Source organism: Nycticebus coucang, chromosome 8 (genome assembly GCF_027406575.1).
Source record: "Nycticebus coucang isolate mNycCou1 chromosome 8, mNycCou1.pri, whole genome shotgun sequence".
Lineage (NCBI taxonomy): Eukaryota > Metazoa > Chordata > Mammalia > Primates > Lorisidae > Nycticebus > Nycticebus coucang.
In genome coordinates, this window is record NC_069787.1 from 126,094,963 (window position 1) to 126,122,561 (window position 27,599).

The window sequence follows — 27,599 nt, forward strand, 5'->3', positions numbered from 1 at the left end:
AAATAAATTAATTCTACAAAGTTGTTTCAAAACCTAAACGCAATTTAAAGGTAAAAACTTCAGACTTCTGTCAGCACCTTCTGCCTACATCACTGACAATCCATATTTTTCAGCCTAAGAATATTTGGCATGACATCAATCCAGATCCAGGTAATCAGAGATTTTACATTGAAATTCCTCGTGTGTTTACTTGAACGTGGTATAACACAACCCAAGAAAGTTAGTTTCCCTTGTGTGATTAACAATAACCTCAAACCATTTAAATGATCAAATTATGAAACAAGAATAAGCTATAACTTAAAATAACCAGGAAATTTTAGGCAACATTTTGTGACAGAGCTGCTGATTTAATTAAAAACACTGTTTTTCATTTACCAGAGAAAAACAATCAAGGGACAAGATAGGAGCAAAACGTGTGCCCAGAATGACAAGCAGGGAAGCCCAGGCTAAGAGAGTCAAAATTCAGATGGGCTGACACCTTTCGTTCCATAGTCGGAGACAAGATTTAAAAGAGTGAAGCATTAGAAGGCGGTTGGGCAAGGAGGCAATGAATGGAGGGCTTTGGGGAGCACATCTTTTGACAGGAATTTTAATCAGATATGTTACTAATCTGCCTAATCAAATTGCACAGTGACACACACACAGGCCTTATAATACTGGCAAAAATGAGTTGAAATCCCAGTGACTAATTCATGGGCTTGAGCTAGTTTGGACTCCTGAAGGAACTGAGAATTACTTCCCAAATCCTGGAAGTAATTTAGGCTTAGATCACAAACTTTTGGAATTGAAGGAAATGTAGAAAATGTAGAGATCTTTCTGATCAACCCTATCAATCACTAAGACAAGGAAATGGAGTATCTGAGAGACTTAGACAAGGTGGGCTAGAGAATTAATAGAAGTGGCAGATCTAGAAAACAGAGGCCACACTTGAGGATAAGCACAAAATTTTGACAAGGAGGACCTTAGATATTATAACAGCCATCCCCAAAATGCAAACAAATGGATGGAAGAAAACAGCTCTGTCAAAGTTTAAGAAAGCATAGTTAATAAAACTGATGAATTAAAGATAAGGTTTATGTTAATAGTTAATTAGAATCTTTGAGGACAATGATTCTTGTTAATTCTGATTATATAAAGCAATTACCTTCGGTTGAGTGTGTAGCTACAGGGTCCCAGGGAGAACAAACTAGAGCGGCCTACTTCCTAAGGCACTGGAGACTTGCTCTCCTGGAAAAATAACCAGATTAATTCCACCCATGTCTGTGCTTCGGGTTTGTGGGAAACTCAGATGCAAACACTACTGTTACAGGGGACTCTTCTTTGGAAATCTTACATCTCAGTCCCGGTTTCCATGAGAAAAACTCTAACCTACGATGTAGCTGCCTCACGTACCAGGAAAGCAGCAGCACTGTGCCATCTGGGCAGAGCGATCGTACGTGAATCTCCCCAGGTAATGCTGTTCATGAAACACTGCAGGATTGGCAGTCTCTGCAAATGTCTTTCTGGGGAGATTGATTCATAAACATAGAGCCTAGTCCCTTGACTTTTGGACTTTACGAACTAGTACATTTTCAAATAAATTTAGGGTACTCGCTGATAACTTCCGACTTTGCCAAGTATGAACATTTTTGTAAGCATACATTCACATCATAAAAGAAGAATCATTTTAAATCCCCAAAGTGGGAAGGAGATATATAATGGAAAAAAAAATACAGTACAAGTTCAACTTTATGAAAATCTATGCTGCCCTTCTTTTAAAAATTTCATTTCACTTTGAACGAGTGAAAACTTTGTCATGGTTACCTCCAGTCAGTCCACAGACAGCGTTTGGAAACCATGATCTTACTCCCTGAAAAAATACCTTTACCATCACAGACACATATTCAGAATATTTACCAACTGCTGTAACAAGAAGTAGATTCCAAATAAAATAGTTTGGGAGATTTTAATGAATGGCCTACATAAAAAGTGTGGGCAGAGTTAAAGGAACAACAGGATAGTGAGACCCCCAGACAACACCGTCAGGAGGTTAGGGGGCCATGAGGAGGAAGGAGGGTCACCAGACCCAGGAGAGCTGGAGCTGGAGGTGGAGTCAGGGAACCTCCAGGCAGACACCGCAGTCAAACACAACACAGTTACTTCCAGAAAACACTACCCAGGTGGAGAAGAGCTGGAAAAGTGTATCTTGACTTGTCCCTCCTCCTGCCCTCCAGTTTGATGCTGGGCCCTTCACTGGCTGAACCCGACTGAGAGCCCAGGGGCTATGACCCACAGTGTTCAGCAAAGCAAAGCAGAGAGGGGAATGGACCCAGGAAGGGGAGGAATAAAGAACAGCCAACACGAAACAAGAAATTTCAGAATTATGATAGGTGCTTATCCTTTTTATGATCACTTCGGTACTTAGACACTTAAAACCCATTTTGTGGGCTAACCAGAGAAAGACCAGGCTTGAGAACGTCCTCGTGGGCTCACCTTTCTTCCCATTGTGTCTTTCTAGTGCCCTTTTCCTGTTGCAGATTTCAGTGCCGATGTATGAATTAAATTCTGTACCGCATACACTTTGTTCTTTAAGCTTGTATTGTTCTGAATGAGTTTGGGATTTATAACCATGATTCATTCCGTTCCAATAATTGTTTACACACTTTGTCTTCTCGATTCTGTTCTTAAATCCTACCAGTGACCCGAGTTGGGGGGTGGGGGAGTTTGTATTTAAAGCTGAACCTGATGTTAGCTACTTCTAAAGAGAAAAGAGGTAGGTCACCTGTTCACATGAACAGAAGAGCAAACCGCAGAACCGTCACAGGAGCTGACGAGGGAGGGATGAAGCAGACACTTGGCTGTCAAGTCCACTATCAGCTGGTCTTGCTGATAAAACAGCTGAGGCTCTTTCTTTCTTTGAGCACATTCATGAGGCTCTGGGTATCCAGGGGAAGAGCCAGGGCCACAGAGAATGGGTGCACGATTGCTTAGCATATGAACATAAAAAAAAAACTGAATTTCCAGAGGTTGCCAAGAATCGGAAAAACAGGAGGAAAGAGAGGTAGGAACCCTGAGTGAAGGGTGGGGGTGGGGGTAATGGTCCGCCAGAGCCCAAGCAGAGTAGTAGCTGCCTGTGGGGGAGGGACAGAGGCTCGGAAGAGTGTGGGAGTGACATCTGATGTCAGGTGGGGTAGTATTCCGTAATGTGATGGTCCCTCCACAGCCTCCAACTCCAGTTAAAGTCTGATATACATATAAATGTCTTATATGGATAGAGGGAAAAGCCAGCACACAAAGCTGAGTGCCTCTGTGGCTTAGTGTGGAGAAGGGAGGACAGCAGTGTGGCAGGAGAAACCGGAGCACGATTGATGATCCAGAGACAGCAGACACAAGGGCTGAGGGACCATCAGAATATGAGTCCTCAGGGATTCCCAGGATTCTTAAGGAACCCATGGGGGCTGCCCTCAGACAGGCAGATGGGGGGGTCATGCCAATGTTATGGAAATCTCAGCAAGGCAGAGTGATCATACCATACGTCTGAGTCAAGCACCAAATTCCAGGAAGCCATGACGCTATTGTCAGTGGGACCCCAGGGCTCCACCTTGCTGCCTTTATGGAATGGAAGTTACATCTAAATTCATGCATTGAGTTTTATGCAGCCTCCAGTGTTGACAGCCTACATTTTATAAGCACATCACTTAAAATTTATATTTGCCAGAAATTATTCTCAAAATAGATAAATGAAAGTAGTTGTGAGGAAAGAAGAAAAACTGACAGGTATTTCACTTTTTACTAGGCCATAAACTGCAACAGTATTTGGCCTAAGACAGCTACTGTTTTGCTGTACGCAGCACACTGTTCCCTTACTCTGCCTTTCAAGCAATCCTGTGTCAGACTATGGTTTCAATTTAAAGTTTTAATAACTTGGGATTTGCAAAAATGCTGTAAAAACAAAAACCATCCAGCCTCAGTCTAAGCCTGCTAAGTGTTTTGGCATTTGCAATCACATATAAAATGTTTTTAGAGCAATAAGATGTAACAGAAGTAGTTCTACAGAGGAAGTTTGGACACCTTAGCAAAGGTCTAGGTCTGTCTTTAAGACCTGGATGACCACGGATAGGTTTCTTGCCTTTGTGGATCTCAACTTCCCCACCTTAAAATGAATAGGGTAAGCATTTTGCTGAAGCTATCTTAAGCCAGAGATAGCTGGTGTTCTGAATTAATCCATGAACCACTCCAGCTGTGTCTCCCAAGCACTTGGCTATCAATTTCTCCCAAGCTCTGGTGGGAGATCCCCATGGGGGGTTCATCCAATTTTGCTTGTGTAGATATTAGTGTGGAATCACTGGCCTAATTTTTCTACTTTCATTTAAACTTTGTCCATTCATCATTTCTAGACTAAATACAAACCAGAAAAAGAGTAGATTCTAGTCTGTAAGAATAAAATTTAATCCTCATTCTTGAGAAGCTTCCAACCTAGTGAGAAGATGGACCCATAAACAATAAGTTTTATTTATAATCAAGTTGTATATAAGGCCCAATGGAAGATAAGTATAGTGATTAAATTTTTCAGTGGATTAACAGTATCAAAAAGGCTCCACAAAAGAAGGACTATTTAAGCGGGTCTAATAAGTGGACAGAGGGGACCTCACATGTGCGAAAGTCCTGGGGTGAGCAGAGAGGCTGTGTGTTCACAGAATAGTAAATAGTCCTGTGTTAATAGGCCATGAAACATGTAGAAGGGAAGAAAAGTGAAGTGAAGTTGCACTGGTAGATAGGAGACTCGTCCTTCACGTCACTGTGGCAGAAGCTATTAGGTTTGTAAATATCAGTGATCTGTTCCTCTAATAAAAGAACTCCTGTGTTTTAGCTGAGCAGGTGGCTGAAGATTATATTTTGCATTGGTTTTTCTGGCAAATTGATGTGACCTTGTGACTAAAGTCTAGCCAATAAGACTATACTCAGTATGTTCCATTTTCAGAACTAAAAAGCCTGGTTTGAGTTCCTCTGGCACCTCCCCCTTCCCACAGGCTAGAAGGTGGAAATGAGGCAGCAGCCACGTAAAACCTAGAGCTGGTAGAGTCGCCTGTGAGCCCTAGACCCCTCCTCCGAATGTGACATGAGAGATAAAACATCTGTCCTATTTAAGCCGTTGTATTTGAAGCCTCTTTGATACAGCACTGATAAATAATATAACTACATGCTGAAATTTAGAATTTAGCCAATCAGTGATGGAAACACCAGAGCACACAGGGAAGGAGTGGACCTGATCAGGCGTGTGTTACCCACAGGAAGAATTACAGGGAAGAGACCAGAAGCAGAGAGACAGGGACGAAAAGATGTACACTGGGGAGGCTGCCCAGGGACACGTACTGTACCGGACATTTTCCTAAGTGTTGTCTCTTTTAGCCCTCACAATATCTTGTAGAGATGATACTATTATTTCCATTTTGTATAAGAAATCCCAGACTTGGGCGGCGCCTGTGGCTCAGTCGGTAAGGCGCCGGCCCATATACCGAGGGTGGGGGTTCAAACCCGGCCCCGGCCAAACTGCAACAACAACAAAAAAAATAGCCGGCATTGTGGCAGGTGCCTGTAGTCCCAGCTGCTCGGGAGGCTGAGGCAAGAGAATCCCCTAAGTCCAGGAGTTGGAGGTTGCTGTGAGCTGTGTGAGGCCACGGCACTCTACCGAGGGCCATAAAGTGAGACTCTGTCTCTACAAAAAAAAAAAAAGAAATCCCAGACTCAGACAGGTATGCGTGCTCGGGATCCCATAGCTGGTAAGCAGCAAAGTTGGAATTCAAATCTAGGTTCTCTGTCTCCCAAGCTCGTGCCCTCCCCTCTGGGCCGGCCTCCCCTGGATGAGAGATGACAGGGGACTGAGCGAAGTGGTCCCGGCTGTGAGACGGAGTGCTGTGGTAAACAAAAGCAGCACGGATGGGAAATACCCCTGAGTGGTGGACCTGATAGGAACTGGTGAGGACGCTGAACCTCAAAAAACAAGACGAATGACCTATTTTCTTGTTTGTTATCCAGGCATGAATCCAGGACTTTGTGGGGCTGATGTGCTGTCATTGACCTGTTGGGGTTTGTTTTGGTTTCTAAGTTGGATACAGGATTTTTTTTCTTTATCTTTTCAAAGCTCACACTGTTTGTTTTGACACTTTGAGTGCCAAGTGTGTTTCAAAGACCCATGCGGTGTGCAGTAGACGTCTGGAAAGGTTTCTCCCTTCCCTCCGCTTTCATTTCATTAGGGTGTTCTTGTTTGCTTTTCCACGTGAGGCTTGAAACCAAATCTATCGACAACCTGTTTGGTCTGCTGAAGGACAGTCGTATCACTCTCAGCAATCGTTAGGGTGCCATTTCATCCTCGGCTTGAACCAGAGGTCTGGTATGGGACGGCATCTCAGAGCTCTATTGCTGTTCACAGCCTTCATAGAAAATGGCTTGATTGTGCTGGAAGGTAGAGATATAAAATTCTGGTCATTGCTCAACAAAGCGCCTAAGGAAAAGTTTGGATATCAATTTAACCTTTCCTGTCAGGTGCATTTGTGTTTTGAAAGTCAACCCCCACACATAAAGACATCTTACTTTTATCTAGTACTTCAGTGGGTTCAAAAAATTCCGTATTTATTATGATACTTTACCTTCTGTTTAAATTTGTTTTTTATTTATATACATTTATGGGGTGCAAGTACAATTTTGTTGCATACATAAATTGCATAGTGGTCAAGTCAGGGTTATCCATCACCCAGGTAACAACAATTTACCTTCTTAAAAGCTCTGAGAAGTAGGCAAGGCAAAGATTACTGTCTCCATTTACAGCAGACCGAGTAGGCTGAAGTAGCTAGGTGACTTGTATGAGATCTCTTAGCGAGTGTAGTCTAAGAATCCAGAGAAGGCCACTTATGTCTTCGATGTAACCCTTCCTTCCACAACTACCTACCATAAGTATAGAATAATATGTGATAGTACCAGGAAGCAAAAACAAAAAAGAGAATTTTATATTTTGTGACGGTCTCTGCTTTCTTCCTCTTTCAAATATCCCACATTATTCTGCCAACAAATTTCATTAGTCACAAAGCAAAGAAAATGCCTGTGATATTAGAAAAACACTCTTAGAAAACGAATAGCATGTTTCAAATAATAAGAAGGTTGTAGAGTGTTTCCAGGGCTGGCATTTCTCCTCCCAGCAGCCAGTTACTGAGGAAGAAACTTTAATGGCTGGCCGTGTGCTGTGTGGCACTGAGCCTACGTAGGCTGGGCAGAAATGAAATTCAGAAGCAAAATACTTCTTCCCACTTCACCCTCTGGACAAACCATTTCATGAACTTCTGGAAAAATAACTCAACTGCTTCAGCACAGCCAAGCCCTGGGAAGCAGGCTTACAGTCCCATCCTCTGCATGCCAGAGATGAGGCAGCTGAGAAGTTACAGGACACACAGTGCACTGTTCTGACACAGCAAAGTCCCTGCGGGACCCAGAGGAGTCTCACTCATCTTTGGATTCTGATGCGTAGGACAGCAGGTGCTCACTCAATGTTTGTGGGATCATAAGTAACCCAGGTGACAAAATATGAACTCTGCCTATATTTTGCCAAAGTAGCATGGGTGAACCCACTCTAACTTTTTACATATGAATATTTTGGTCCCAATGGTGAACTAAAAAGGGTGCCTATCCCTGGCCCAGGGAGCCTCTGCTTCTGCCCCCACCAGTATCGCTGGGTCGCACTGCCACTGTCCCCAACCCTCTCTGTGCCTTTCTCTTCCATCTTTGTATATTCCTCAATCTCTCTTTCATAAAACTTTTTATAATTTTCTCATAAACAGAATTATAAATTATTTGTAAAATTCATTATGAATTATCCTGGGTAAGAATGACAAATATTACTGTTAAGATCAAAACCTTACAGGCACTAAAGCTACTAAATAAAATCTATTAGCTAGAAAATAGTGAAAATGTAAAATATTCCTGAGAAAATATAGTGAGGAAAAACTGACTCAAGAAAATTGCACTTTGTAGAAATAAAGGTTTTATAAGAGGAAAAACTCATTATAACCAAAGCTATAATCATCTTTTAAAATAACTTATCAATGACAAAAATGAATATTGACATAAAATTTAAATGAAAAGAATTGATCCTGGGAAAAATAATGTTAGTAAAATAAAAACGAGAATGAAAAATATTAAAAACCATAAATGTAATATGTAGAAAATTAAACAGGGAATTAGATTGGCCTAAAGGTTTTCACTTCGGAAAATACTTTCTTGAACCAAATGATTCAATGTTGGAACAATTATGACTGAAACGTTTATATTAAAAATGTCCTTGGAGTCAAAATATTGATGTCAAAACATTAGACACTAAAAAAATCCTCTATCAAATGACATCAGTTACCTGAAGGCCTACAGATGATTTCCTTAGCCAGGAAGATCTCTTCCCTGGGTAGGGGTTTTTAGTTGAAGACATTGAAATAGATTATTTTCTCTCTATTTAACTATATGATAACCAGATATAGTTTCCTTTGCCTCTGTAAGTATATGAAGAGGTAAAGTTAAATTCTTTGACTTTTTAACAACAAATATATCCCAGGTCAGTATAAATGGAAAGAGATTATGGAAGTAAGGCAGAAATAAACCCAGATAAAGAATCCCTTTTTGGTCATATTATTTGAAGACTTAGATAATTAATCACATAAATGACCCAGCAAAAGCAATGCAAACAACTTGAAACTTTGATAAATAACAAAAAAATTGATTTCCTTTATAAACTGAGATTAAAATCTCCATTTTTCATTTTTGAAATTCTGCCAGATAGAGTATATAAATTGGGTAGCCCAAGGTAAAGGCCTCAAAATCCAATTTTTCTATATGTCATACTGCTGGCCAGAGAAAATATTTAAATTACACTTAATATCGAACTAGACACTTCATTCAAGAAAGCATAAAAAAACAAAGCACATTAAGGCAATTTATAAATAATGACTCAACATAAGATTAGGTTAAGTAAATAATCAATAGGTTTATGAACTTATTTTGTGCCAAATTTTTGTGTCTAATTTTAGCATGTATATCTCATGTCACCTAAAACATTAAACATTGTTAAAAATATTCCTGTTTGAAAGAATTTTTATTAATTCTCATTTTCTGTCAAGGTGATTACACGACCCACAGGTGGAACTTAAGATGCTCCTGGAGGGGGCGGCCCCTGTGGCTCAAGGAGTAGGGCGCTGGCCCCATAGACTGGAGGTGATGGGTTCGAACCAGGTCCTGGCCAAAAAAAAAAGATGCTCCTGGAGGACCCTCAGCAGAGAATGTGGGGCATTCATTCAAAAGTTGCCACCCTGCACCCAAGCGTCTGGCTAGAGAAGCCAACAAGAGCTGGTACAAAAGGACTGTGATCTTGGTTCCGATAACCACTACCCAATCCTCTTGCTCCCAGACTGGAAGAATTGTAGGTCATCACAAAAAAAGTTAACAAACAAATCTGGCCACTTCCGCTCTTTTTTCCACGTGTATATTTCATTATATAAAATGAAACATTTCAACAAAAGTTTGAATTTCATGAGGAATCATTTAGGCTCAGAGACCACTGGGGCTGTTTTCCTTCACAGATTTTCATTACCATGGCCTTCAAATATGATAAAACTAGCAATAATAATGCCAGTTAACACTGAGGCACGCACCGTTTTACGCTTATATACGCATTTAATCTTTACTAAAACCCTATGAGATGGAAGCCATTATTATCTCCATTTTATAGAAAAGGAATGTGGGGCTCAGAGAGGTCCTATAACTTGCCTCAGGTCACACAGCTAAGAAATGTCAAATCCAGAATTTGAATATGAGTCGTTCAGCTTTCTCAGAATAACATGGGTTTCAGGGGAGGAGGATTGGATTTCTTTTCTATAGCAATTGATTGAGAACTCTAGGCACACATTTTCTGTTTAACGTGAAAGACTTATCTCTTGCACCCATAAAACTGAAGGCCATGATTTCTTTAGCCAAAATGCAATGTGTCCTTTCTAACTTGAAAGGTTTTGTTTTCTGATCTTAGTTTTCTGTTCCCATTTGGCTACAATATAGCTGTTGTTCAGAGTTCAGTATCCCCTAAGAATTCTAGGTTAATGACCGTTTCTTGTCGTCATCTCATTTGTGGGGCACAGCTGCCCATCTCTCTAACCCTAACCATAGTGCTGCTGTTCCCTTTGTTTGTTGGGAGGATCAGGTGTAGTGAGTGGTAAAGTAACACAGCATCTCAGCTACGTTTAGCTTCGTCCTCAATTCCTCCGGCTCAGCCCTTCCCAATGCTGACAAGTCTTTAAAAGTGAGCAAGTTCAGAAAGGCCATTATGTAGTTTAAGCTGTTGTGTTTAGATAAAAGCTTAAGAGGGAATTTTAAAATTAAAGTAAGTTTCACTGAGAAACAATGCATTTAAGCCCTACTAATAAAATGGGACATTTAGGGCGGCGCCTGTGGCTCAGTGAGTAGGGCGCCGGCCCCATATGCCGAGGGTGGCGGGTTCAAACCCAGCCCCGGCCAAACTGCAACAAAAAAATAGCTGGGTGCTCTGGCGGGCACCTGTAGTCCCAGCTACTCGGGAGGCTTAGGCAAGAGAATCGCATAAGCCCAAGAGTGGAGGTTGCTGTGAGCCATGTGACGCCACGGCACTCTACCCGAGAGTGGTACAGTGAGAATCTGTCTCTACAAAAAAAAAAAATGGGACATTTAATTCATTCTTCATTTATTTAATAAGTATTTAAGAAAAGCCTGCTACCAGGTAGGTATTATGCGAGGTGCAGGGGACACTGTGGAGGAAGGCATGGCAGACTCTGACCCCAAGGAGGTCACAGGACAGCCAGGAGATTGACACGGAAAGATGAACACAAGAATTGAAATGCACAGTTGCCAGGAGATTCAGTGACTTTCAGTGAGGATGTAAAAGAGAAGTTCCCCTTGCTGGTGGTTAGAAGAAGTTCCTTCAAAGGTGTGATGCTTTGGCTACATCTCAGAAGACAAGTTTTTTGTTTTTTTTTATTGTTGGGGATTCATTGAGGGTACAATAAGCCAGGTTACACTGATTGCAATTGTTAGGTAAAGTCCCTCTTGCAATCATGTCTTGCCCCCATAAAGTGTGACACACACCAAGGCCCCACCCCCCTCCCTCCGTCCCTCTTTCTGTTTCCCCCCCAAAACCATAATTGTCATTAATTGTCCTCATATCAAAATTGAGTACATAGAATTCATGCTTCTCCATTCTTGTGATGCTTTACTAAGAATAATGTCTTCCACGTCCATCCAGGTTAATACGAAGGATGTAAAGTCTCCATTTTTTTTTAATGGCTGAATAGTATTCCATGGTATACATATACCACAGCTTGTTAATCCATTCCTGGGTTGGTGGGCATTTAGGCTGTTTCCACATTTTGGCGATTGTAAATTGAGCTGCAATAAACAGTCTAGTACAAGTGTCCTTATGATAAAAGGATTTCTTTCCTTCTGGGTACATGCCCAGTAATGGGATTGCAGGATCAAATGGGAGGTCTAGCTTGAGTGCTTTGAGGTTTCTCCATACTTCCTTCCAGAAAGGTTGTACTAATTTGCAGTCCCACCAGCAGTGTAAAAGTGTTCCCTTCTCTCCACATCCACGCCAGCATCTGCAGTTTTCAGATTTTGTGATGTGGGCCATTCTCACTGGGGTTAGATGATATCTCAGGGTTGTTTTGATTTGCATTTCTCTAATATATAGAGATGATGAACATTTTTTCATGTGTTTGTTAGCCATTCGTCTGTCGTCTTTAGAGAAAGTTCTATTCATGTCTCTTGCCCATTGATATATGGGATTGTTGGCTTTTTTCATGTGGATTAATTTGAGTTCTCTATAGATCCTAGTTATCAAGCTTTTGTCTGATTGAAAATATGCAAATATCCTTTCCCATTGAGTAGGTTGTCTCTTTGCTTTGGTTATTGTCTCCTTAGCTGTACAGAAGCTTTTCAGGTTAATGAAGTTCCATTTGTTTATTTTTGTTGTTGTTGCAATTGCCATGGCAGTCTTCTTCATGAAGTCTTTCCCCAGGCCAATATCTTCCATTGTTTTTCCTATGCTTTCTTGGAGGATTTTTATTGTTTCATGCCTTAAATTTAAGTCCTTTATCCATCTTGAATCAATTTTTGTGAGTGGGGAAAGGTGTGGGTCCAGTTTCAGTCTTTTACATGTAGACATCCAGTTCTCCCAACACCATTTATTGAATAGAGAGTCTTTCCCCCAAGGTATGTTCTTGTTTGGTTTATCAAAGATTAGGTGATTGTAAAATATTAGTTTCATTTCTTGGTTTTCAATTCGATTCCAAGTGTCTATGTCTCTGTTTTTGTGCCAGTACCATGCTGTCTTGAGCACTATGGCTTTGTAGTACAGACTAAAATCTGGTATGCTGATGCCCCCAGCTTTATTTTTGTTACAGAGAACTGCCTTAGCTATACGGGGCTTTTTCCGGTTCCATACAAAACGCAGAATCATTTTTTCCAAATCTTGAAAATACGATGTTGGTATTTTGATAGGAATGGCATTGAATAGGTAGATGTCTTTGGGAAGTATAGACATTTTAACAATGTTGATTCTTCCCATCCATGAGCATGGTATGTTCTTCCATTTGTTAATATCCTCTGCTATTTCCTTTCTGAGGATTTCATAGTTTTCTTTATAGAGGTCCTTCACCTCCTTCGTTAGGTATACTCCTAGGTATTTCATTTTCTTTGAAACTATGGTGAAGGGAGTTGTGTCCTTAATTAGCTTCTCATCTTGACTGTTATTGGTGTATACAAAGGCTACTGACTTGTGGACATTGATTTTATATCCTGAAACATTACTGTATTTTTTGATGACTTCTAGGAGTCTTGTGGTTGAGTCTTTGGGGTTCTCTAAGTATAAGATCATGTCGTCAGCAAAGAGGGAGAGTTTGACCTCCTCTGCTCCCATTTGGATTCCCTTTATTTCCTTGTCTTGCCTAATTGTATTGGCTAGAACTTCCAGCACTACGTTGAATAGTAAAGGTGACAGAGGACAACCTTGTCTGGTTCCAGTTCTAAGAGGAAAAGCTTTGAGTTTTACTCCATTCAGTAAAATATTGGCTGTGGGTTTGTCATAGATAGCTTCAATCAGTTTTAGAAATGTGCCACCTATGCCTATACTCTTCAGTGTTCTAATTAGAAAAGGATGCTGGATTTTATCAAATGCTTTTTCTGCATCTATTGAGAGGATCATGTGATCTTTATTTTTGCCTCTGTTAATATGGTGGATAACGTTTATAGACTTGCGTATGTTAAACCAGCCTTGCATCCCTGGGATGAAGCCTACTTGATCATGATGAATGACTTTTTTGATGATAAGCTGCAATCTATTGGCTAGGATTTTGTTCAGAATTTTTGCATCTATATTCATGAGTGAGATTGGTCTGAAATTCTCCTTTTTGTTTGTGTCTTTTCCTGGTTTTGGTATCAGGGTGATGTTTGCTTCATAGAATGTGTTGGGGAATATTCCTTCTTCCTCAATTTTTTGGAATAATTTCTGCAGTACAGGAATAAGCTCTTCCTTGAAGGTTTGATAGAATTCTGGTGTGAAGCCATCTGGACCAGGGCATTTTTTGGTTGGAAGATTTTTTATTGTTTCTTTGATCTCAGTGCTTGAAACTGGTCTGTTCAGGAGCTCTATTTCTTCCTGGCTAAGTCTAGGGAGAGGGTGTGATTCCAAATATTGATTCATTTCCTTCACATTGTTAAATTTCTGGGCATAGAGTTTCTGGTAGTATTCAGAGATGATCTCTTGTATCTCTGTGGGATCAGTTGTTATTTCCCCTTTATCATTTCTGATTGAGGTTACTAGAGATTTTACTTTTCTATTCCTCGTTAGTCTGGCCAATGGTTTATCTATGTTATTTATTTTTTCAAAAAACCAACTCCTTGTTTCATTAATTTTCTGAATGATTCTTTTGTTTTCAATTTCATTGATCTCTGATTTCATTTTGGATATTTCTTTTCTTCTACTGAGTTTAGACTTAGATTGTTCTTCTTTTTCCAATTCCATAAGATCTCTTGTGAGATTGTCGATGTGCTCTCTTTCTTGTTTTTCGAATGTAGGCATCTAAAGCGATGAATTTTCCTCTGAAAACTGCTTTTGCAGTATCCCACAGGTTTTGGTAGCTTGTGTCTTCATTGTTGTTATGCTCAAGGAAGTTAATGATTTCCTGTTTTATTTCTTCCTGCACCCATCTGTTATTCAACAGAAGATTGTTTAATTTCCATGCCTTTGGGTTGGGTCCAGCATTTTTGTTAGAGTTGAGTTCCACCTTTAGTGCCTTATGGTCTGATAAGATACAAGGTAAAATTTCAATTCTTTTGATTGTGTTGATATTTGTTTTGTGTCCCAGGATATGATCAATTTTGGAGAATGTTCCATGGGGTGATGAAAGAATGTATATTCTTTATCTTTGGGATGGAGTGTTCTATATGCGTCTATCAAGCACAGTTGTTCTAGGGTCTCATTTAAATCTCTTATATCCTTGTTTAATTTCTGTTTAGAGGATCTGTCCAGCTCTGTAAGAGGAGTGTTAAGGTCCCCTGTTATTATGGTATTATCAGATATCATATTGCTCAGACTGAGTAAGGTCTGTTTCAAGAATCTGGGAGCACTTAAATTGGGTGCATATATATTTAGAATTGAAATGTCTTCTTGTTGTAGTTTTCCCTTGACCAATATAAAGTGACCATCTTTGTCTTTTTTGAGTTTAGTTGCTTTAAATCCACATGTATCTGAAAATAAGATTGTAACTCCTCTTTTCTTCTGAGTTCCATTTGCCTGAAAAATTGTCTTCCAACCCTTGACTCGGAGCTTGAATTTGTCTTTTGAAGCCAGGTGTGTTTCTTGCAGACAGCAAATGGATGGCTTGTGTTTTTTAATCCAGTCAACCAATCTATGTCTCTTCAGTGGGGAATTCAAGCCATTAACATTTATTGAGATAATTGATAAGTGTGGTAGTATTCTATTCGTCTTATTTTGTGAGAGTCCATTGCTTAGTTTTATCTTTTGCAACAGTGTGGAGGTTAGGTTCTGTTCTTTAATTTCTGAGTTCTTACTTTGCTGCTGATCCATTGTGGTGGTTAGTGTGCAGAACAGGTTGAAGTATTTCCTGTAGAGCTGGTCTTGTTGTGGCGAATTTCCTCAATGTTTGTATATCCGTAAATGATTTGATTTCTCCATCAATTTTGAAGCTTAGCTTATCAGGGTACAGAATTCTGGGCTAGAAATTGTTCTGTTTAAGTAGATTAAAGGTAGATGACCATTGTCTTCTTGCTTGGAAAGTTTCATTAGAGAAGTCTGCGGTCACTCTGATGGATTTGCCCCTGTAGGTCAACTGGCGCTTACTCCTGGCAGCTTGCAGAATCTTTTCTTTTGTCTTGACTTTGGACAGGTTCATCACAATGTGTCTTGGAGAAGCTCGGTTAGAGTCGAGGAGACCTGGGGTCTGATATCCCTCTGAAAGCAGAGTGTCAGAATCTTTGGTGATATTTGGGAAATTTTCTTTTATAATATTCTCTAGTCTGGCTTCCATTCCTCTGGGGCATTCTTCTTCCCGTTCTGGAATTCCTGTAACTCGTATGTTGGAATGCTTCATAAAGTCCCATATTTCTGACAGTGAACGTTCTGCTTTCTCTCTCTTCTTTTCTGCCTCTTTTACTATCTGAGTTATCTCAAAAACTTTGTCTTCTACCTCTGAAATTCTTTCTTCTGCATGGTCTAACCTGTTGCTGATACTTTCCATTGTGTCTTTAAGTTCCCTGATTGACTGTGTCATTTCCTTCAGCTCTGCTATATCCTTTTTATATTCTTCATATCGTTCATCTCTTATTCGATTCTGTTTTTGAATTTCCTTTTGGTTGATTTCCACTTTATTAGCAGTTTCCTTCATTGTTTCCATCATTTCTTTCATTGTTTTCAACATGTGTATTCTAAATTCCCTTTCTGTCATTCCTAACATTTCTGTATAGGTGGAATCCTCTGCAGTAGCTACCTCATGGTCCCTTGGCGGGGTTGTTCTGGACTGGTTTTTCATGTTGCCTGGAGTTTTCTGCTGATTCTTCCTCATGAGTGATTTCTTTTATCTGTTTCCTTGGCCTAATTTTCCTTTCACTTCCTCTTGCTCTTTAAGTTCTCATGCCTGTGGACTAAGGGTTACAGGACCAGAAGGGTGAGAAGGTTGAAGAGCAAAAAAGGGATGAAAGAAAGGAGGACTGAGTGATAAGAAAAAAAAAAAGAAAAATAGAGAAAGGAGAGGGGGTGGGTAAAAGTAATATTGACAAAAAGAAGAGAGGCACAGAAAGAGGGAGACAGAGCAATATAGGTGTACAGTAGGGTACTTTGATACAACCTTAAAAAAAAAAAGACCACCTTCTGGGGGTGCCCAGTTGGGTGGTTCCCTTCAGGTCAGCAGCTCTTTGCTAACCTGATCAGACACAGTACCCCACCTCCACCAAGTAGAGAGGAAAGACAAAAATGCTATAAATCAAACCAAAACAAGCAAATAGAAAACTTTACGGGATAAAATTGGCTGGAAAAACCAAATAATAGCGGTAGAAACACTAACAAAAATGAAGTTCTAATTATTGAAATAGGCAGCAATGGGAAATTATAATTAAAGTAGAAAAATTGAGAAAGAAAAAGATCTGTATGGAAAAGGTTGAACTTAAAAAACAAAACAACAATCAAGAACATCAAAATAAACAAAAGAACAACAACCAAACCAAAAAAAAAAAAAACACAACACAACCAAAAACAAAGCAGTATGTATATGTTATTGAATATTGTCTGGGCAACACGTGGTCTTCTGGGGTATGAGATGTTAATTACAGTTCTGATACGACTGGAGGCTGCTAGTTTCTCAAACCCCAGCAGGTAGACACCCTAAATCTCTCTTCAGCCCACTTAAAAGGCACTTTGAACTTGTTTACTTGCTGAGCAGAAGCTTTCCCAGGGGAAGTGCTTGTCGCTGGAATCACTGCTGAAGTGGCTATCCACTTACCCTGTGTGCCAAAACTGGTCTCCCTCTGCCCCCGAGGGTTAGGGCTGCAAGGCGGCTCAGACCCCGCCCTTAGGCTACTTGGTCGCTGGGTTACCAGCTCCCACCCAATTGTAGCTCTGCGACCCTGAGGGCGGAGCTTGCTGGGGCAGATCGCTCAGAATGGCTGCCTGTGACCCAGAGCCAAACACTATTAGCTCCGTCTGGCTCAGCAGCTCAGACTGGGGCCCTAGACAACGGCCAAAGTTCTCCGCACTCCCGCTCAGGCTCTCCCCAAGGCAGTTCAGCTGAGTGCCAAGTCCAAAGACACCAAAACAGTTCGCAAGTAAGGCCTTTCTGGTTTGCAGTCTCTCTGCTACTGAACTTACAGTTGCGGGCGGGTTTAGACGAATTGAACACACGCGACCACTTGCCAGTTTTCCACTGTTTTAGTCCTCCTCTTGGGGTCCAGAAGTCTCTCGCTGACTCCCTGTATCCTCTCAGGGGTGATGATAGGCAGATCCCACCAGCCAGAGATGCCTGGAGTCCTATCTCCCCAGACTCACGGTGCCCAGATGCAAGGAAGCTGTTACTCGGCTGCCATCTTGCTCCGCCTCAGAAGACAAGTTTTTAAGATAGCCAGGAAGAGCGAAGAGGTGGGGGAAGTCCAGGCAGACGGGACAAAGGGACAAAGATCTACTGACTTAAAACCATAGGGCCCGTTCAGGGTTCTGCAAGGCATTCAGATGGTGTCTGGTGCTGTGGGCAGCAGTGTGCAGGTGGCATGAGGTCGGAGGGGTAACAAAGCTCCCATCACAGCAGGCATTGAAGGTCATGTTAACAAATTGACATTTTCCGAGCATGGTGGAAAGCCAGTTAGGACTTTAAGCAAGAGGGTGCTAATCTCAGATTTGCACTTTGAATGATCGCTCTGGCTACAGCTTGCACAGAGAGGGGAGGGGACAGAGCAAGGAAGGAAGGGTGTTTTGTTAGCATAGAAGATGCCGAGAGAAACTAAGGCAACTGAGAGAACTACAGTTGGCCCCCATGGCAACTTTACGGGACGTGGAAAAGACACCCTTCTGCACTAGGAAGCCCATTGGCAGAAGACACTCACCCTTCTTGGCCGGGCACCTTGCACACTGCACAAACATGCCGTGGCCTTGGCAGACAGTGTGGGAGCAGGAAGGAAGGTCAACACAATAGAATTGGATGTACTACGAGAGATGAGGGAAAGCTGAGCCCAGGAGGATGCCCAGATTTCTAATTTGGGTGAGTATGTGAGTGATGGTATCATTTACAAAAAGAGGAAATTTAATAATGAAAATTCATTTGAAATAACAGGGAACCATGTAAAAACGAATATTTTAATACACCCGTGCTAGGATATCAAACATAATTGTCTATCCAGAGGGGCCTCATTTTGACCAGCTGTGCTTCATTCTGCTGGGATACAGCTTCCTCTGTGCTCCGTGCAGCTGGTCCCCAGCTCCAGAGAGTCTCCCGAGGCTTGGATCCCATCCCCTCCTCCCATCAACCCTGAGTTGCTTCTCTTTCCCAGTCTTAGCAGTGGGAATGTGTAAATGCTGAGAGCTGGCCAGGAATATCATGGGCAGAGTCTGGGCCTCCCGATCCCTAGATCCCTGGGACAAGGTGTATTCTGAGACTTTCTCTTGTGTCCACCTGAGACAGAGCTGGGGGCCTATTCATCTTCTGAGGAAGCATGATAACCACACCAGAAATTACCAAGGAAATGGTCAGCAATATGAGGGCTGGGGCTGTGGGTAATTCCTTTCAGGAGCTTCAGGACTAAGCACAGCGGCCTGTGCAGAGGGCCATTGCTCAGGAGTGGTTCCTTACTGGACCCAAGTGAAAGTAAGGGTATCTTCCTTTGGAATAGATGGTGTATCAGTCAGGAAAGGGGGCCATGACCTGGTAACAACCCCCAACCATTAATAGATTAGAGCACTGGACTTATCTCTACCTCATGCTATGTGTCCCTGGCACGCTGGGTGGGCTGTGCCCTGCATCATCATTGTCCTCACTCCTGGACTCAGGCTAATGGAGCAGCCACCATCTAGAGCTGTGCTGTCCGATGTGACGGTCCCTAGCCACATTTCAATTAAAATTAAATTGCAAGTGCTCAGTGCTACATGTGACCAGTGGCTACTCTCTCAGACAGTATGGAGAATACTTCCATTACTACAGAAAGCTCTACTGAGCAGGCTGAATTACAGTACTGGGGCTTTGGGGTTCTTGCCTTAACAATTGAATGTCCCGTCCAATCAGTAGGGGCCAGAATGTATATCGCCTAACCTTGTGCTAGAAAAAAGAGAGCCAGAAATATCTGGTGGTCAACATTAAAACCACCTACTGGTTGGTGGAACAGAGCTCAAGCCCCCAAAGTATGTGCTTTGGCACACAGAGTGTTTTGAATTAAAGGAAACTGAAGGCCTCAGTGATGACCCTCAGAGCCAAGGTCTCCCTTTGAGCTTCCCCCACCACCTGTCCATGTATTTCTGATCCCTTTTCTTTCCTGAAGCCATGTGGAGGGGCTTTTTATGAAGTTCCCTTATCTGATTAAGGAAAGTTTTTCCAGAAGAAATGCAATTGTCTTAAAACTCCCTCCCTAACAATCTCATTACATAATCAGGAAAGATAAATCATGGGAGGAAAGAATAAAAGTCTTCACTCTGCCACATAAACTTTTCATTTATTCTTTTGCGGGATGTTCCAAGAGTCTACCTGGGAGACTTTATCTGCATAACAAGACAACCTTTATTCACAGTGAAATTCCACCCTTTCCCTTCCCACCACCTTACACAGGCTCAGGGGAACTTTGTTCCAGGCTATTGGGCACATTCATTTCCCCAAAACAGAGGTCTACCTGGTGTGCTACAGGGCTCATGGCCTAAAAACAGAGCAGAAATATTTTCTGTCTCCTCAACCCTTTTTCACCAGTGGTTGGGAGGGGCAGGGGAATGTTTTTCATTTTTTGTGCCACAAAGATAGCTCAAGGGTAGGGGTGAGGAGAGATTACCTTTGCTGAAAATGGGATGAATCCAGGCATAGGGCACAAGATTTTCTCGGCCAACATGGGATTATGGGGTTAAACAACCTTTCAAAGCCCTGCGTGCATCTGATTAGGAGTAGGAATTTGGGTTTTGAGATGATAGTCTGACATTTTCCTCCTTTGCCAGCAGAGTAATAAATTTCTCTTTCCTTCTCCTTAACCATTTATCCCCATTCTTCTAATCTATCCTTGTAGACAAGCACTGAGTTTCATTAACACTCAGAATTGCTCTCATTTCCCCCATATCCCTCTCTCTATAAAGAGGCTATATAAGCTTTAATCATCTGGCCTCTACATAATTTGAAACATGGTTTAGAATTATATATTTAACTTTCAGTTCAGGTGCCACAGTCCTGTGTATTTTAGGATAGTGCTGCTAAAGCCTCAAAGCATCTTAGTTGTCTTGTTTTTTTCTTTTTTATTTCAGAATATTATGGGGGTACAAATGTTTTGGTAACACAGGATGCTTTTCTACTACTTGAGTCAAAGTTACACAGCTAAGTGTGGCCATTATCTAGATAGTGTACACTGTTCCCACTGGGTATGATCTCACCCATCACTCCCCTGCACCTGCTTGATTTCCACTTAGTTTTACTTCCATCTGTGCGCATGTGTGCTGACCAATTAGTTTCAATCTAATAGTGAGTACATGCGGAGTTTGTTTTTCCATTCTTGTGATACTTCGCTTAGAAGAGCAGTCTCTCCAGTTCCATCCAGATTGTTGCAAAACATAGTAATTCTTTTTTTAATGGCTGAGTAGTACTTGATGGTATACATATATCACATTTGATTAATCCATTCAAGTATTGATGGACACTTGGGTTGATTCCACATCTTTATGAATGTGAACTGTGCTGCAATAAACATTCTAGTGCAAGTGTCTTTTTTGATAAAATGACTTATTTTCCTTTGGGTGAATACTGGGACTGCTGGATCAAATGGTAGATCTACTTTAGTTCTTTGAGGCATCACTGGTCGACTGTCCATAGAGAGTGTACTAGTTTGCATTTCCATCAACAGTGTACAAGTGTTCCTTTCTCTTTGCATCCATATCAACATCTGTTGTTTTGATAAAAAACATTCTCACTGGGGTTAGGCGATATCTCATTGTGGTTTTGATTTGCATTTATCTGATGATTAGTGACACTGAGCATTTTTTTATATATTTTTTGGCCATTAGTCAGTCTATCTTCTTTAGAAACGCTGCTGTTTGGGCGGCGCCTGTGGCTCAGCGGGTAGGGCGCCGGCCCCACATGCCGAGGGTGGTGGGTTCAAACCCGGCCCCGGCCAAACTGCAACAAAAAAATAGCCGGGCGTTGTGGCGGGCGCCTGTAATCCCAGCTACTTGGGAGGCTGAGGCAAGAGAATCGCCTAAGCCTAGGAGTTGGAGGTTGCTGTGAGCTGTGTGACGCCACGGCACTCTACCAAGGGTGATAAAGTGAGACTCTGTCTCTACAAAAAAAAAAAAAAAAAAAAAGAAACGCTGCTGTTCATGTCTTCAGCCCGATTTTTTTCTTGCTGATTTACTTGATTTTTTTATAGATTCTGGTTTATCGGCCCTTTATCAGATACATGTATTAATATATAGCATGCAAATATTCTCTCACATTCTATAGGTTGTCTATTTCCTCTCTTGATTATTTTCTTGTCTGTACAGAAGCTTTTTAAATTACTCAAGTCCCATTTATTTATTTTTGCTGTTGCTGTAATTGCCTTTGGGATCTTCTTCACAAATTCTTTGCCTAGGCCAATATTTAGAAGAGTTTTTCCAACATTTTCTCCTAGAATTCATATGGATTCTTCTGTGCCTTTTTTCTATGCCTTTTTCTCCTATTAATCCATCTATTGTTAGCTCATTCCAATGAACCATCAGTGAATAGAAGGGAAGGTTGGCCTGACCCACATACCTATCCATGATTTCAAAAATTACCCCTTACCTTTCTTATTATGATCTAGAATATGAACAAGAAAAAATAACTCATAATTTGGACATATAAAGCACAGAACAGTAAAAAAGTAATTTATTGTTTTGCTCCAGGATGTCACAAGCAAGTTGTGAGCTCAGAATTGAAGTAAATGAATAACCATTATATCTATCTAAGCTGTTCCTCTGTATTATGTGGCTTTCCTTGTCTTCAAAATGACCCTATATAGGAATGAATATGAGGAAACTGAGACTCAAAGAGGTTAAGTAAGTTGACTAACAGAGGTCTACCTGACTCAAAGCAGTGGATATTTTCTACATGGAATGGAACACACTATTTCCCAGTTATTTTAATTTTTACCATTCAGTTCCATAACTCAAATTCTAACTTTTAATTCTACACAAGGCCTTCAAAAAGCTTGGTAGGTATTTCAGTTTCCTAGTCCATTAAAAGCATTTGTGGGCATGAACTACCGGGAATATACAGTTAAGAATTGCCAATCTTTTTCATACTTAGAACTGCTCAAAGTGCGCATGTACACATATACGTTTATGAAGTTGATCTGTGTGATTAAGTTCCTTGGAACCCTGAAAATCTAAGGAGTCAATTTGTACAAAGTGTTCAACTAACTGTGAAGAGGCGACTATTAAATACAGTGCATTCTTCCTGTTCTATTTCTGTTTTCTTAATAACACTCTCATACTGACAGTGGGGGATCAGGGACCGTTTGTTTTTGCATGTCCCTGAACAGTCCCCGTTGGCTTCTGACTGTTTTAAAGTACTCCTTGTACCAAGGTCCCATCTTCTTTGATACAGAAATGTCAGTCTACAGTTTCTGCATATTTGTTTATCACTGAAGCAGAAACTTTGTTATTCATATAGAGTTGAGGGAACTGTGATCCTGGCAGCAAGGCATCCAGGCCCCCAATAGCTGCCACAGCTTCCTGAGCCCTGCTGGAGTTAGGATCACAGGAGCTGGTGCAGCGGCCTGTTGACGGCAATGCAGAGCCTCCCGGCCCAGGGCTCCTTCTTTCTCCCTTCACAGCATTCCTTAGCAGGGCCGACAGTGCCAGTCAGCAGTTTTAAGAGTGACCTCCAATAAAATATGCATGTACATTTATTTCAAGGCTGGTAGGATAGTCTATAAATTTAGATCAACCATGGAAAGCTGTTCCATTAAAAAAAAGGGAAAAGAAAATATAGAAAGTTTCCATCAGCATGTATTTTTAGATGTAAAAAATTCTGAATATTTCTTCTCTCATCTTTTTCAATGAAAAAGAGAAACACCCATGAAGAGTGATGGCAGGAGCGTTTCAATGGGCTTGTTTATAAACCCCTTGTAACATCTGGAAAGCGAGAAGAATCCTTGGTGTTGCCAGCCATTGCTTCGCACCCACCCCCCCACCCCCGTGCTTTTGCTGCAGACGGCATGCCTGACAGACAGCCTTCACCTCTGGGGGCAGTTCTGAGCATTCCCATTGGTTCCTCCCCTTGATTATAAAAACAGAGGGATTAGCAGAGATTGAAACAGAAACCCCACTGAGCCGCCAGTATCAGTGGCCTGTGTCATTTCTCCTCCACCAACCAGGCTCCCTCCAATCTCAGTCAACACACAGCTCTTTCGAGGAAAAGTGTCTTTCATCCTGGCAAAAGGAATAACCTTTGGCCTTTGCCAAACAAAGGCTGCAGATGGTTTCATATTTTTTATTTGCCCAAATGTATTGGAGTACATAAAACAAATTTCTATAGCTGGGGACACTGTGTCCTTTTTGTTTGTTGTTGTTGTTTTTAATCTAGGCTGCAGTCCAAAAGTTTGCAGCATGACTGAACTGTTATTCTTTGCTTTCTAGTTTTATTTGGCCTGGGAAAAGCAAACAAATGGCAGTGCTTTGTGTAACGTTATATATTAGAGGTTTCTAGTGTTTGGTATTTGCTTATCATCTTCAAAATAGAATCTTAAGTGGGGGAATACTAAACCATCTATGGAGTATAAAACTGTTCTTTGCCAAGTTGTAAAAGCATTACTAACAAAATCAAATTTATCTTCACAACAACACAGTATCTAAGTAAATGGAAAATATAATTATTCCATTTTGTGGGTGAGCATACTGCCTCAGTCTAGAACCCATCTGATTGTAAGGTCGCTTGCTATGGGACCACACAATCAGCTGGAAAAGACCTGTCCCTGTCACAACCCACACCTTTTGTTCTTTGTGCCTGTTCCTGTCTTAGAGTATATTGGACATTAATTTAATTTTGAAGACTAATACTTCATGCAAGAGCCACCACAGAAAAATTTTGTGACAATGCTTTGTTCATTTCATGACATTAAAATTTATCACTGGTGCCACTGAATGTTGCACATTTATTAGAGCTTTTGTTTTAGTCCAGAATGGTAAGTGGGTAACAGAGAATGAGACAAATGACAATGACAGGCCATGCTTACTCCTGCAGACTAGCATGTCCCTTTGAAGATTAATTCATCTGGAAGCTATGACGTGCACAAAGCCCCACTTCAACTAGAGAAAGAAATAGACAACGGCCTTCATCTGAGCTTTGTGGGAGCTGGAAAGAGGTATAGTCAAAGTAACATGGCAACCGGGTCCCTTCTTTCCCTCCACACCAGCTCCTTTGAGTGAAGTGACCCTGGAATTCTTGGGAAGTCATACACTTTGCAGGGCATTGTGAGACGGGCCTATTGGAGGCCGAGCAGATGCTGTGAACTGTGTCCTGCTCAGCGCTGTCCTCACACCTGGCAGTGTGCCAGGCACCTTCTGTGTGATCAGGACTGTGTGGTGCCTATGTGTGGCTTGTTGGCTATGAAATCAGTTGGCCATGTCAGGAAAGTAAAAAAAGTAGGGAGCCACATGAGTAAAGCTGTTTCCATTCTGCGAATGTAGCTTCAGGTTCTGTCATTTTAAAAACAAACCTTTTAATTATTCTTATCCTGGCATCCCTTAAACGACCTAACCCTGGAATTAGCCTAGCAATTGGATTACAGCTCTAAGTTTATATTTTCTACTATTTGCACAAATATGTGAAGCATGTAAAATTCACTTGGGTCACATTTTAACATGCCGTTTGAAGTAAGTGAATGCTCATCCCTTTTCTGACATTCCAACTGAATCATCCTTTACTCACTATGGTAGGAAGAAAAGCTCAGGGACACTACGTGACAAGGAGCGCTAGTTACTATGGTGTCACCATGTCACTGGCAAGTGTGCCCACATCGTCACTTGGAAACCTGAAGGTTCATGGGACGAAAAAGTTGGGAAGATCGGAAAGGTGACAAGAGGACGGGAATCTGTGGATTGCACGGCTCCCGCTGGGTCCACTCCACATGCACTGTAAACACCGGGTTGTGGGGGATTCCGTAGTATCAAGCTGACATTCAAGAGTGCTGCCTTTCCTGGGTACTTAGCCAAAAGGACTCAGGGATTCTGAGAAGCAAGAAGTTATTCAGAGATGCTGAGAGTTCTTAATCTTTGCAATTCCACGTTCTGCGATAACTCAAATATCTGCAATCCTCCCTGTCATGGTACCCACTGGCATATCCAGTGCCTAGAGTAAGCCAACTTGAAATAAAACCATTGTATTTTCCAATAAGGCTGCTAATTGCTTCATTTCCTAATAAGGTAACAACTACATTTGCTCATTTTTAAAGAGGCAGCTGAAGGGAAAGGGGTGTGCGTGTGTATTTTAATAAGGACATCTGTCTCCCAGCTGCATGGCCCCCATCACAGCCTCTGGCCCTTCCCTTCCATATAGCAGCATCCCATTTTATCACGGAAATGAGAGTAAACAGTTTCAGATATTCTGAAGGCAATCCCGAACTAGCCCAGTTTGCAGTCAGCCTTCCAGACCCCCACTTTGCTTCAGACATGGGTCTGGCAAGATGATTTCTTGGTTCTGAAGCAGGACCCCACCAGAACACAGGGGCAGGAGCGCAGCAATCAGAAGCAAAGGGGTCACAAGAAGTGAGAGGCCAAGACAGGGATGTCAACACATCCGGGTGCCCCGAAAAGTCCTGCTCCAGATTCAATGCCTCTGCCAGCTTCAAACTAATACAATTACATAGTGTTTGGAGACATAGATGCATGATCTAAAAGAACATGCCGTTTGTTTCTGAAGACATTTCCTGGAAGCTGGACATAGCTTTATTTCTAGAGCAATGCGTGTATAGTATAGCTAGAGTTCTCTTTATCCCATGATCCTGAATATCTTTGCAATTTCATTCATCCTCATGAGCAAATGTACAAAAGTATTAACTTCTATAGAAATAGTCTCACACTTTGACTCCATAATTGCAATTACAAGAACTTTTTGCAAGGAAATAATTCACACAGAGGAAATAGATGTATATGCACACATGCACATGGATACAAATTTATTATTATATATACAATTACATATATTTAACAATGTTTGCTACAATCTTATCTGTACCATTGACAATAGCCTGAATACTTTCTATCAGAAAAGCATTGCTTGATATTAAATTCTCTCAATTGAATAATCGTTAGGTGTTATAAGAAATACATTGGAAGCCACAGTAGACTTGAAAAAGCCCATGACATAATAAGGTTTTTAAAAAGTAAAAAATAAAATTGTATGTATACTATGATTCGAATTGTGGAAAAATAGCACATGCACATGGATAAGACCTGAAAGGAAATTTGAAAAAAAGTGGGGAGAAAAACCTTTATAGGAACAAGAAACTTGAGAATTTTGTGCCTCTTTTATGTTTATCTAACGTGGTTATAAATGTTGTATGCATAACAAAAAAGTAAAAACGACACTCTACATAGCATCTGCTTCCTACATTATCTTTTTTTTAACTTTATTCAAATTAATATGAGGGTACAATATCTAGGTTACATTGTTCTCACTTTCAGGGCAAAGTTCCATCTGTAGAAGAGCCCCTCCCCCGGGGGCGTGTTATCCACCCTCCCAAGTGCACGTCAGGGGGCTCTGCCTCCTGCCGGCCTTCCCTCTGCCATAATCCTCCTCCCTCCCTCCCCTGCTTCCCTCTACCCCCAGACTGGACCATAATAGTGTGTTATTGTTCTTAGGGACACACAATTGTTTATATGCTGATTTCATATTAGTATGGAGTATATTGGATATTCATCTTTCCATTCTTGTGATACTTTACTAAGAAGAATGCATTTCAACTCCATCCAGGTAAATGTAAAAGATGTCAAGTGTCCATCTTTTGTAATGGCTGCATAATATTCCACGGTGTGTGTGTGTATATATATATATATATACCACAGTTTGTTGACCATTCATGGGGTGATGGGCACTTAGGTTGCTTCCATGACTTGGCAATTATAAATTGAGCCACAATAAACATTCTAATGCAAATGTCTTTATGGTAAAATGATCTATGTTCTTCTGGTTAGGTACCTAGTAATGGGATTGTAGGGTCTTCCCACATTATCTTTAGTGGGAAATATAAATGTTGAGGCACAGGGTGTAAAATTTGGGAAGGTTGTGGGTAAAATAGAGAGTATATAGTATATTTCAGAAAATCCTACTGGGGTCACGTTTAAGCTCTGCCTTGATTTAAAC

At 41.2% G+C, this 27,599-nt stretch overlaps 1 protein-coding gene across 1 annotated transcript in view; it reads left to right on the plus strand.

Annotated features, from left to right (window-relative positions):
- SCHIP1 (schwannomin interacting protein 1) overlaps positions 1-27,599 on the plus strand; it is a 791,641-nt gene that overhangs the window by 503,336 nt on the left and 260,706 nt on the right. The gene's annotated exons all lie outside the window — the stretch shown is intronic.